The following is a 13952-nucleotide window of genomic DNA, read 5'->3' as shown; positions in this document are numbered from 1 at the left end:
GAATCAATTTAGTACTCAGGTTAACATTTCATTATTATTATTATTATTCCTTCCATTATATAACCAGTTCATTTTTTGTGTGTGGTTATACTTGTACTTGATATTTTGAAGCCAGAAGGAAATTTTTTTTTAAATTGGTTTTTCTGGCAGTGAGCAGTTTGAGATGATTTAAAATACTTCTAAATTCCCTAAATGCCATCCAGTTTGATCTCTTTCTTATTAAATTCTAATATCAGATCATGGTTGATATGGAATACTTGTCCAAGATATACATATAATACATTCTGACAAAGTAACTCTATAAGTTGTCCATTTGACTATTATGTCATAATCTGGTTTGGTAGAAGAATATTGGAGAACTAGTTTTGAATTCTGATTTTGATAATTACTAGCTATGCAATCCTAGATCAATAATAACATCACAGAAACTGTTTCCTCATCTGTAAAATTCATTGACCATACTTACACTTCTTACTTTATTGAGAAGTGGGGAAAGAACTTTATAATGTACTTGTCAAACATTTTGGTTTCTCAGTATTGATGTTTAGAATAATTTCTGCATGCAAACAGTGCTGGATTTGTAGTCAGGAGAAATCCAAGTTCAAATACCATCAGGAACATTTGCTAGCTATATGACTATAAGCAAATCATTTAATCTGATTTTTTCTTTGCTCATGTGTACAACTGAAATGATATCTGTACAGTCTATTTCATGGAGATGTAAGGATCAAATGAACTAATATATATATATATATATATATATATAAATATAATATATATATATACACATCTCTATATAATTCTTTAACTAAAGAAGCTTTGTAATAGTTCATACCTCAAAGAAAATAATACAATACCCTGTACAAATAGAAACATTTAGACAACTTAAACATAAATAGGGAGATTGTTTTCTATTTGTGCTCTGCATAAAGAATCTGTGACATTGGCTATTCATGTAGATATGTATATATATTTCTGCTTTATACCCTGATTGAAAGCAATAACCAATGGATTACAGAATAAGATTATTTTCATAAAATCTTATCTAATTTCCAGGTATGTGTGGCTATATTTTGTTCTACCAAGTCAAATGTTTCTTTTTTTAAATCAACAAGTAGACAAAGTAAGATGTTATATTTTGTCCATCTTTCTGTCAAATTATCTGATAATGAAAATGGGTTCAATTATAGAAAATCATCTGTGAAATCAATTTGGTCTTTTCTCATGCTTTCTTCAAAAACAACTTTGATGTTTACACAGTCCATTTCCATAAAATGAAAAAGTTGGCCTAGAGATGAGAAAGTACATTAGTAATTTTTGGCATCTCTTGGTTACCCTTTGGGAATTCTTATACTTGTTTATAATATTTTCTATTTATTGTCTCTTTGATTTAACATAAGACATCCTGTGATGCTTTAAAATTATGTTATTTCCAGCATACTTCTAGATAGATTTTGCCAAATTCAATCCTTCCTAAGTTCATTTTCAAAAATGTCATTACCACAGCCTCTCCCTTCAGCTACTAAAATGACAGAATTCAAATACTGTTGCTAATGAAAAAAAGATCACAATAAAAATGCTTCCATTTCTGACAATTGTTCACATATATTTGCTGCAACCTCAGCATCCTCTAACAAAAATGTCCTGAAAATGATTAAACTTATGGTTGGTTCTCACATCAAACCTTTTATTGACTTCTATATTTATTTGTTTTTCACTCTCTGTATGGAAATAATGTTTGTAATATCCTCCCTTCTGCAATGATTGTCAAATAAGTTTGCATTCTAAAGATGCGTTGATTGCCATTGTCCATCAGGAGTCTATGCTTGGCAGGATCAATTATTTAGTGGCTTAAGTGATTTCAGGATTTTGGGGGTCTCTTTTAACTTTTTACTTTTAACTTTACTTAACTTTTAACTTTTAAATCAATTAAATTTCTCAAGAAAATAAAAGATGAATCGGAATCAATATCCTTATCTATTTTCCATTTCTCAAGGTTGATTACTTACTTTATTAAACTAAAATAATTGTATACTATGGATATAATATATATCCCATCTTCTTTTTTTCTTCTAAGATGCTATTGATTTTGACTTCTGTTCTGCTAAATCAATAACTCAAACTATACAAGGAGACAGAAGATTCCAAAATCACTCTTGTCAATAAGGGATTTTTCCTGTCAAATGCTACTTCATTTTTTTGAATTTGATATCTATTATTATGCATCTGCATCATCTTCTGACACTTCTTAAAGAAAATGACAGTAATGTATACAGATGAACCTTTGGAATATATATGTATATATACATACATATGTATATATGTTTGGCCTTTTTTATTTCTTCAATACAAAAGTACATTTGCACCAATCTTTTTCCTCTCCACCCCAAGTTTACCTTCACATTGACTTTACTAAGCATTTCAAGGAATATTTTTGTTTAGAGAATGAGTGCTGAAACTAAAATCAGAAAGACCTAAGTTTAAGTTCAGCCTCAGACATTTACTACTTGTGTGACCCTGGAAAAATCATTTAATCTCTATCATTCTCCATTTTTTCATTTGCAAAATAGTAACAATAACAATAATAATAATAACACTTACCTTACAGGGTTGTTGTGAGAAAATGAGATAACATTTGTAAAGCACTTTGCAAGCCTTCAAGAGCTATATAAATGCTAGCTAGAATTTCTCTTTTTCCACTGCAACAGATCTTAATACAATATGAGGTAGCACAATTAAATAAAGTCACCATTTTAAAAGTAAAAAAGCAAAAACTTATGCAGATATATAAGTATGGTAATAAGGAGTTTTAATTAACTTCAAAGAAAACAACATAGCAACTATCAAAGGTATCAATTCTGGAGAAGGAATATAAAAATCTGGCTAAATGATCATCACGCACTTTGTAGAAAAAAGAACATATTGCCTTTTTTTTTTTAATAGAATAAATTGCCAGACTCATACCTGGCTTATAGCAAAAAAATAAAGAGATATATAAGTTTTTATCACCAAAATGCATAAATTTATTTCTACACAAAAATTTATTCTAACTCAGAAAATAAAGAGTATTGAGGGTATGCAAAAATTTCTGGAGCTGGAACACAGTAAGACCTGCAAGATAACCCAGATAAATAAGTACACTGATGATATATATATATATATATATATATAATAGAGTCCTAAAGTTAACTGGGAATCTCATAATCTTCTTTGTTGACCACTTGCAAATTATTTTTAATTTTAGTCATCTAAATTCTATTCATACAAATAATTTCTTACTATTTTACTTTCTTTAAAAAAGAATAATCTTTAATGATTATTAGGTGGATTTACAAGGGAAAAGTATCTTTAAACTAAATAAATGACAAATCTGTCTACAAATGCAATTTGCAGCTAAAAGCTTTGCACCTGTCTTATTTCAATTAATCTTACAACACTGCTCTGTCTGAACTTTGTCAGACTTCCCTAGCTCTGTGATGTTATTACAATCAATTCATCTTTTATAATAAGCAAATCACTAGGACTAAAGATCTCATCAGAGTACAGACCTATTGAGGAAAAAGAAATGACTACAGTAATTTCAAATGTAATCTCCATCAGGGAACTACAAGTAAAATGACATCAAACTTCACAATTAAAAAAATTGCAAAGATTTTACATTTGTCCTTCCTTTTTTAGAATTACTAAGTCAGAAAACATGAAATAAAATGGAGGTATGATATTAACTAACAATCTTAGTTAATAAAGCAGTCCTTAATTCCAATACAATTAGCAGATAATCATGAAAACAAAATAAGTTATTTTCATGAATAATAAATCAAGATTACCAAAACAATCAAGTTGAAAATTTGTTGCCACTTGCTGTCACTTTTGTCATACCTTTTTGTGGTTTTTAAGAACTCATTTTAGAGCTTTCAGGAACTTTAGAAATCATCTAGTCTTTATTTATGAAAAAAAAATTGATTCTCTCACATCACATAAGAATTCAAAGAGCATGAGATTTGCAATCAAAAGACCAAGATTCAGATCCTGCCTTAGACAAATAATAGATATAAAACCATGAAAACGTCATTTAACCTCTCCTAGCCTCATTTCCTTATTTGTAAAATGTAAATAAAATATCTTTTAAATCTCTCATTGTATTATTAGGAGGAATATGCTTTAAATCCTTAAGTGTTTAAGTAATTTATTATTAGTCACAGCCAGGACAATGGCAAGGTTTTCTAAGTGATTACTATGATGATTACTAAAGATTACAGTTACTTAGGATAGTCAATGCAAACTGATTAGTCTGCAGTTTGAGGTGCAGTGTGTTAAGCCAATTAATTGGGTCTGTCTCTCTGTCTGTCTGTCTCTCTCTCTCTGCTGAGGCAATTGGGGTTAAGTGACTTGCACAAGATCACACAGCTAGGAAGAGTTAAGTGTAGGAGACTACATTTGAACTTAGATCCTCCTAACTTCAGGGCTGTGCCACCTACTTGGGTCAACCAGCCTTCTTAAAAGGGGGCAAACCAACTGAAGTCAGAAAGAGAGCAGTTACATTACCCATGTTAGGATCTGGGCTATAAAAAGAAATTGCATTTCCAACTGGGAAAAATAGGGAGACTTGATCTCAACACCCACAGCATTCCTTTCCCACCCCCCCCCAAAAAAACCCAGTGTAATTCTATGACTCAGAGGTTATAAATTGTAAAGCAATTTTTAATAAGTTTATATGGCATGTAAGCCCTCGTTTATACACACAGATTATGCACAACATGTGCAGATTTTAAGTACTGTGTTCAGACCCCCAGGAATTCTCCCATGTGCTAATTAATAGTCCCCATATTAGCTTTTTTTCTCATAAGGCAGTTAGCTACTCATTAGTGACTCTACTTAAGGAGCTTTAAGTTTGAACTCTAAAATGCTGAAGATATATTAAATGAAGACAATGATGTATTTAGACAACTGTTTTACCTTAAGAGTTGTCCTACTGCAATTTTTTTATGGAAGAAGATAAGAGTGCCACACTAACTACCTGCTACATGAAGTAAAACTTTATTTTACTTCTCCTAAAATATTTATCCTTTGGGATGACTTGGTTAATTTGTCATGTTTGCTCTTAACATAAATGCCTTTTGCAATTTGATGATATATGCCTTTTTTATCTTTATCTTTTCTGAGCAGTGATTAAAATATCTGGTTCTATAATACTTTTGGGACCTATATTCCAAAAAAAGCAATGTTATACATGATAATGAGATTCTATACTATGGTTATTATTACATGAATTAACTAATTAATTAGTTTGTTATTATTTTTTATTTTCTTGAATTTTTTCAATTAATAAAAATCCATCTTCTCTCCCACTTCCCTTTCATCTTATACCAAAGAAGAAAACAAAACCAAAACTGTTAGAAAGATGCATAGTCAAGAAACAATTTTTACATTAGTAATTTTCAAGTAAACAACGACAATGAAGTTTTGATCTGCACTTTCTGTCAAGAGGTAAGGATAGAATGTTTCAATATGAGTCCTCTGGAATTATAGCTGATTTTGGAATTGATTAGCATTTCTAAGTTTTTCCAAGTTGTTTGTCTTTACAATATTGTTATTTTATAAATTGATTGGTTCTATACCCTTTACTCAGCATGAATTCATATAAGTCTTCTCAGGTTTCTCTTAAATCAACCCCTTCACCATTTCATAAAATACAATAGTATTTTATCATATTCATATACTATAAATTGTCCTAATATTCCCCAATTGATGAGCACCCCTTTCAGTTTTCAATTCTTTACCAGCACAAAAATGTTGCTATAAATATTACTGAATATATTTTGTTGTTCTTCTTTCTTGATCTCTTTAAAGATGGTATATATGTAGAAGGGGTATCATTGGTTCAAAGTATGTACATTTTAGTAGTTTTGGTGACATAGTTCCAAATTGTTTTCCAGAATGAGTAGGTCAATTCATAGCTCCACCAACAGTACATTAATGTACCTGTTTCCTCACAGCCCCTCCAGCATTTATCATTTTCCTTTTTCATTAAGTCTGCTAAGTATGAAGTAAAACTTCAGAATTGTTTTAATCTTTGTTTCTCTCATTATTAATGATTTAGATCATTTATATATGCCTATTGATAGTTCAGATTTCTTCCTCTGGAAACTATCTAATCATGTCCTTTCAGCATTTATTAACTGGGGAATGAATGGCTCTTAATCTTAAAAATTTGAACCAGTTTCCTATGTATCTTGGAAATGAAAACTTACATCACAGAAATTTGTTATCAAGATTTTTTTCTCATTTACATGTTTCTCTTGTACTTTTAGCTCCACTGGTTTTGTTTATGCAAAGATTTTTATATAATCAAAATTGTTCACTTTACCTTATATGATCTGTCATTTGTTTGATCACTAACACTTCCCCTACACATAGATCTGGCAGAGTATTTCTTTCATGCTTCTCTACTTTGTTTATGGCGTCATACTCTATATAGTTATCCACTTGAAGTCTAACTGGAGTCTGTCTGGTAAGTAAATGATACAGTAGATTATGTATAGTTTCAATCATACATTATATGCTTCCTAAATGTGTGACTCTGGACAAGTCATTTAAAATTTCTGTGGTCCAATTTCTTCATCTGTAAATGGGAATAATAATAGCATCTACTTTCCAGAGCTTCTGTGATAATTAAATGAGTTAAAGAACTTTATAAACTTTTAAGAACTAAATGTGTTTGTGTATAGTATAAGCTACTGATATATTCCTAATTTCTGGCAGAATGCTTTCCAGTTTTCCCAACAATTTTTCTCAAGTAGTAAGTTCTAATCCTAATAATAATTTTAATGATGATTATTGCTTTGTAAATCTAGTACTGCTGGGCGCTCCTTCCCTTCCTGATTTTTTTTTCTTTGAAATTTCCCTTGAGATTCTTAGTTTTTGTTCCTCCAAATGAATTTTAGGTTTTTTTTCCCCCAGCTCTAAAAAGTGATCCTTTGATAGCTTGATTAGTATAGCACTGAATAACTAAATTAGTTTAGCTAGTATTCTTATTTTTATATTGACCCATTCCACCCATGAACAGTTAACATGAATCCCTACCTTAATATGTCATCCTTCTTATTCTCTCCTCTCCTTTGTGATAGTTGTTACTATCAATTCCTTTCTCTACAATTTCCCTGTTGAATAGAATGCAATTCTGTGTTCAACTCTGTGTGTGTATGTTCTTTTTTCCTCCAAGTGTTATCTATTCCACTCCCACCCTTCCCTCCTTATGTATCTTGATTGCATGAATAAAATTTCTACATTCCACCCTACTCTTCTTTTCCTTCCTTTTTTCTTTTCTTAAGACCACAAAAACAGAACTACTCCCAAGTCTTCTGTCTTAGAAGGCGTTTTTCTAAGATGCCTAATGATGACAGGGTTGTGAGGAAACCATAGTTTAGGTATATTATGAATTTAATAGGTTTCTGTAGGTCAACCTGGTGCTGGCTCTTATCCCTTCATGCCCAGATTATTGCAAAATCCTGAATAATGTTCTAACTAACTCTACTCTTCTAACTCTACTCTTTCCACTATCATTCATCCACCACTCAATTATTAAATTAATCTCAATAAAATGCAGGTCTAACTATGTTACTCCTCTTATTTAATAAATTTCAGGGGCTCCCTATTACCTCTAGGATTAAATATAAAATCTCTCTGTAGTTTTTAAAGCCCTTCATAATATGGACCATTTCTATCTTCCTAGTGTTCTAACAGTTTTTTCCCCTTCACCTACTCTGGAATCCAGAGACACTATTCTCTTTGCTGTTCTTCACACAAGACATTCTATCCCCCAAATCTGAACATTTTCATGAGTTACCTTCCATTTCTGGAATTCTCTCCCTTCCTCTCTCTAGCTACTGGCTTTCCTGGCTTCCTTCAAGTCTCACTCTGCTAAAATCTCTCTGCAAGAAGCCTTTCTTTGTCCACTGTCTCTGATTTAATCAATAAATAAATAGGGAGATAACTAGAGGTATAGGTATAGAGATATAAAGATATCTGGTTTGTACATAGTTTTTTTTACATGTTGTTGCTCCTATTTAGATTGTGAGATTCTTGAAAGCAGATATTATGCTCTGCCTTTCTATGTTTCCCCAGTATTTAGCACCATGCCAAACATACACTAGGCACTTAATAAATGCCTATTGAATTGCTGTTTAACACTAACAGTTGGACATTATATGCTTTAAAAAAAAAAAAAAAAAAGGAAATTTCTACAGGCCATTCTCAATCTGGACAAAGTATTTCTTGAAAGCCATTATCTGGAAACATTTCAAAAAGGATGTGGCATGTGAATTAGGCTCTGAATCTAAATGAGTTTTTAATATCCAAGATGGAAGGGCAAGAAATAGCATGATCAAAGGTACAATGGAGAGAAAGAACAGGCTCTAATACAAAAATAATAATCAATAAAAACTCACACATATGTTACTTAAAAGTTTATAAAGCAAATTCTTCAAAACAATCTTATTAAATACTATAAACATTTTTACAACTATTTCACAAATAAGCCAATAAAGATCAGAGAAATTAAATGTCTTCTAGGTGTAAAAGCAAAAGAGAAAACCGCCCCCAAGAAATTTATACTCTACTGGAGACAAACAACATGTATACAAATAGATAAGAGTAAAAGAAAAACCGGGATCAATTAATTTTGCTAAGAGGTTGCTAACTGGTAACTTCATCAGGTGGTGACCCCTGAGTTGGATACTGAAGGAATACAAAGATATTTTGAGTGTGAAATGATAAGGAAATATATTTCAAGCAAGAAAAACAGTATATTCAAATGTATGGAGACAGGAGATAAAAGATCAATTTCAAAGATCAGTTAAGTCTAGCTAGGATAGTGAATATGTGAAAAGAGTCCAAGTTAGGAATAATAGGAGGTTGTAGGAAGAGCAAATTGTTTAGGGTTTTAAATGTCAAACTAATAAGTTTGTAAGAAAAGCCAATGAATGCTTTAGAAAAAAAAAAGGAGTGATATGGTCAGGACTGATAGCACCTATCTAAAGGATGGATTAGAAAGGACCATAGGGAGACTGATTTAGACACTATCACAGAGAACCAAACAACAGGTAACGAGGGACTAAATTAGAGCAATGGTTCTATAAGGGAAAGAAAGGGATCATACTATCTTTCATAGTACCAGAATTAAAATTGGAATTGGAAGAGACACCAGAGGCCATTTAATCTAACCCCCTAATTTTGCAGGTAAATAAAATTTAAGCCACAGATTTGAAACCTAGATCTTCAGTGTACAAATTTATCGTTCTTTTTGCTGTGCAAAAACAAATAAAATAGATTTTGTGGGGACAGAATAAGAATGAGTGAATGATTAGAGAGGAAGAAATGTCAAAACTGACTCATCAGGGACCTAGACAGAAATAGAAAAGAGGTTTATAAGGGGAAAGCCACGAGTTCTATTCTAGACATATTAAGTTTTACGTGCCAAGGGAATGTCATAAAGGATACATTCAATAGGCAGTCGATGATGAATAACTTGAATTAAGGACCAAAATTATGGCTTGAACACACAACTTTAGGAGTCATCTGAAACAAGATGATACTTAAGAAGAGGAAATATTCAAAACATTCAGAGGGAGAAAAGAGGGCAAGAACTGGATGATTTTCTAGCAAAGAATCTAGTCAACAACAATAAGAAGAACTAACATTTACTTACTTACTATTTAATTTAGTGTGTACCAGGCACTTTATCCTCACAACCACCCTGGGAAGAAGGTGCTATTACTATCCACATTTTACAGATAAAAAAACTAAGGCAAACAGGTTTAGTGATTTGCCAAGAGTCACACAACTGCTAAATGTCTGAAGCCGTTTCTGAGCTCAAGAAGATCCTGACTCCAGCCTTGGTGCTCAATCTACTTTACCATTTAGCTGACACTCAGAAAGAAGGATCAGACAGGTCAAAAGACAACCATGAAATGTAATTTTATGGAAACAAAGCACAAAGAAGGAATTATTTAGAAGGAGACAGTAGTTAACAATGTCAACAGAATAAGGGGGGGGGGGAAGGAGGGGTTTACAATGGATTTAACTACAAGGAAGTGAGAAGTGAGAGGGCACTAAGGAACTAGAACTTGTGAGTGGAAATGATTTTTTTTCCCTCTATATTTGGCAATAAAAGGTAAGAGAGACAGGACAGTAGCCTCTGAGGGATAGAAGAGTTAAGTAAAGACTTTTTAAGAAGGGGACACATTTGGGCATTGGACCTCAATGTGTAACCTATGAACCAGAAAGAAGGGTAAGCTCCCAAATCCCTTTCTGAGAGTCTGTGAGGTCAAAACTATTTTTATAGCAACTTATGTGTTTTAATTTCTAGTGTAGTAAATATAACCTACAAAAAAAGCTCTTGAGGAGGAGGAGTTTCAACAATTCTATGAATTGTGGAATCAAAGAGTAAAGGAGATGGCTAGGATAATCATATCGAAAAAGTTATTAACAGAAAGAAGTCCATTTCAAAATCTTGGAATCTCAACGAAATCACACATCTTTCAAAATTAATAACAAAAAATGATTCAATAAATATTTATTTCATCAATATGGTATATAGTTATATAATAAAAACATAGATTTCTAAGGAAATTAACATCTCTTGAATGTGCTCCTTTCTCTCCTCTGACACTGCTACCACTCTAGGGTAGGCTTTTCTCACCGCATACCTTGTTAACTGCAGTAGCCCTCCGTAGGTCTTCCAGCCACCAATTTCCCACTCTAGTCTATCCTCCAAAGTGATTTTCCTCAAGTGCTGATGTCATCCTCATTCTCAATAAACTTCAGAGACTCATCATCTCCAGGATCCAATACAAAATCCAAAGTCCTTCAGAACTTAACTTTTATCCTCCTTTCCCAGTCTTACACCCTATCACATAATCTTCAATGCAATGATATTGGGTTCCTTGCTGTTCCAGAAACAGCTCCAGGCAGTGTCTCTAGCTGGCATCTTCCTACTTGGAATGCTCGCCCTTCTCAATTCCATCTCTGGCTTCCCTGGTTTCCTTCAAGTCCTCAGTGAAATCCTAGCTCTTATAGGGAGCCTTCTCCAATCCCTCTTAAGTCATTCTGGTGATCACTTCTAAGTTATCCTGGACACAATCTCGTTACATATTTATTTGCTCCTTCTCCTATCCCATAGGACTGTTAAGTTCTTTGGAGGTAGGGACTGTTTTTTGTCTTTCCCTATATTCTCTGATGCTTAGCACACAACTTGATCTATAGCAGGACTTAATAAATACTGACTGACTGACTTCAGAGGCCACGGGGCCAATCTATATGTGAGCAACAACTCCCCCTATAATACACACAACAATGATTACCTACACTACTCACCAAACAGTCCAATCCATTTTTGGTGAGCTAAAATTGTTGAGAATTTTTTTCTTCATATCAAACTGTAGAAAGCCAATTTAGTTTACGTACTTCCATTTTAAAACCATCTCTTTCATTTTCATTAGGCTTGAAATGAGGAAACACATACTCTAGTGCATATTCTATTAGTTTTTATATTCTTCTTTATCCAGTTGGTGATAATCAGTTGGTGAAGGTATCCTGATCCAACTGATCCCCTAGGTGGCCCTTAAGAGTAGTCCGTCATCTCTATAAATTTCTTTACTTTCTTCTTATAACCCAATAATATTCCAACTTAGAAATATTTTAAAAGTCTCAATTTAAATGATGTCCTCTTATATGCAGTGTTTTTCTCTTAGATCTATTATGAGTAGGAGCCAATTCCTAAAGAAACATTTTTCCTCCAGCTGACCAGCTGTTTTAATAAAGCTTTGAGCAATGTGACCTGCTGAACTGAATCTAGTTTTTAATTGTGACAATTTATAAATCTGCCTCTGTGCAACTTCTACCCACTCACCCTAGATTTGGCCTCTTGGAATAAGCACAGTAAGCGTTCTGCACCAGTGCTCTTCAGCTATTTGAAGACAACTATTACAATTCCCCCTCTATCTCTTCTTACAGGCTAAAGAGCATTAGCTCCTTCATGGCAGGAAGGCTTCCCCTTTCTTGTGCAGTGATCCCCCTCTGGCAGTGGTCTGGTGAAGCCTAATGATCCTTTCTCATGACTACATCTTAAGTGCATAAAATAAAACAGACAGAATCACAATGGAAACAAATTAGAGAGAAGAAATATAATTTTAAAACAAGTTCAAGGACTATAAACTAAGACGACTTATTCTATAGCTTGACTTCAGGATTCCCTAGTCAAATGGTTATTCTCCTTTTAACTATAACTCTTGTGATTGATTACATATCATAGATGTGTATGTGCGTGCTTGTGTGTGTGTGTGTGTGTGTGTGTGTGTGCGCGCAAATTAGGGAACAGCAAAGACCTCGTGTCCTAGACAAACTTAATAATTCAAGGAATTCTCTTCTATCTGGATGAACTCCTACCTTTTTCATAGGAGACTCAGTCCTTTTCATTTTATGCCATTATTTCAAACTATTACAATTCACTTCTAAGTAACTGACATCCATAAAATATACTTTCGAAGTGTGTAGATATTTTTCTTAACAAATGATTTTTTTTTGTTTTTGTTTTGTTTTTGTTTTTCTGCTGAGGCAAATGGGGTTAAGTGACTTGCCCAGAGTCACACAGCTAGGAAGTGTTATGAGGTCAAATTTGAACTCAGGTCCTCCTGACTTCAGGGCTGGTGCTCTATCCACTGCGCCACCTAGCTGTCCCTAACATGATTTTTTTTTTAAGATTTTAAATAATATTTTATGTACTCTTTGATCAAATTTTCCTTCCTATACATACAAAGCACAGAGAATTATTCATTCATTCAACAAATGTTTATTTATCATTGTTCTAACCATTAGAGCAGATACAAAGCTTAGATAAAACATAATATTTGCTGTCATAGAGCTTACAGTGGGGGAATAATACACAAGTTTGTAAATATTATATACAATATTTCATTTTAAGTAGCTTAGAGAATTGTAAAACAAAATACTATATGACATTAAAAGGTCCTTACCATCTGGGACCATCATGGAGAAAGAAGATGACTGGTGGATTGAATTTAAAAGGATAGTTAGGACCAGAAAAAAGGGAAGACATTTCAGGAACAAATGACATTATGAACACAAACACAATAGATAAGATATGTTCAGGGAGCAAAGAGTAGGTCATCTGCTCTGAGTAAAGATTAGCTGCAGAGGAGTCATATGAAATAAATCTGGCAATACCAGACTTTTATAGCAAGATCCAGAAATCTAGGCAAAGGCACTGGAGTTTTCTTGACAAATAGTAAAGTGTCACTGAAAATTCTAAACAGGGGAATGACAAGATTAAATAGAGATACAAGAAAAGAAATTATTCTGGCAGTGATATGAAAGTTTGGATGGAAGTAGTATGAAGAAGATTGGACCGGGGAGAGGGAATGGATAAAGAAGTATTAAGAGGATGCTTCAACAATCAGAAGAACAGTCTTAGGAGACTATAATCATGTGTTGGTAGTAGGAAATCAAGAAAAAAGTAGAGGTTTGATAAATACATGAAGACTTAATAACTTAGAACATGAGGTGAGCTGAAAGAAAGTTCAAGATAATTCCAAGGATTCTACCAAGGAAAATTTAATGGGGGAAAAAAAAAAAACAGAAATAGAGATGTCATAAGGAAGAGCAAGTTTAGGAGGGAAAGATTAAAATAAGATTGGTTTGTTGACTTTGTATCTAAGGAAATTATATATTTTAAGATATATAAAAAACACAAACAATGCCATTCGGCTTTTAAATTTTGAGATGTCAGCTGTATATCCAGATGGAAATGCTTTGTTGTCAAGGAGACTGTCAGTTGCTAAAATATTTAAATTAACACTTTTCTAAATTCAACACTGAAAATAGTATATCAAAGCGTATTCCCCTTTAAGTTGATTATTTTTAAGCTATTATTTTTG

General features: G+C 32.8%; 1 protein-coding gene across 6 annotated transcripts in view; it reads right to left on the bottom strand.

Annotated features, from left to right (window-relative positions):
- The window catches only part of KANSL1L (KAT8 regulatory NSL complex subunit 1 like), a 160925-nt gene that overhangs the window by 105449 nt on the left and 41524 nt on the right, over positions 1-13952 (bottom strand). The window lies entirely within an intron of this gene.

This window comes from Sarcophilus harrisii, chromosome 3, assembly GCF_902635505.1.
Source record: "Sarcophilus harrisii chromosome 3, mSarHar1.11, whole genome shotgun sequence".
Classification (NCBI taxonomy): domain Eukaryota; kingdom Metazoa; phylum Chordata; class Mammalia; order Dasyuromorphia; family Dasyuridae; genus Sarcophilus; species Sarcophilus harrisii.
This window is presented reverse-complemented; position numbering and strand designations above follow the sequence as displayed.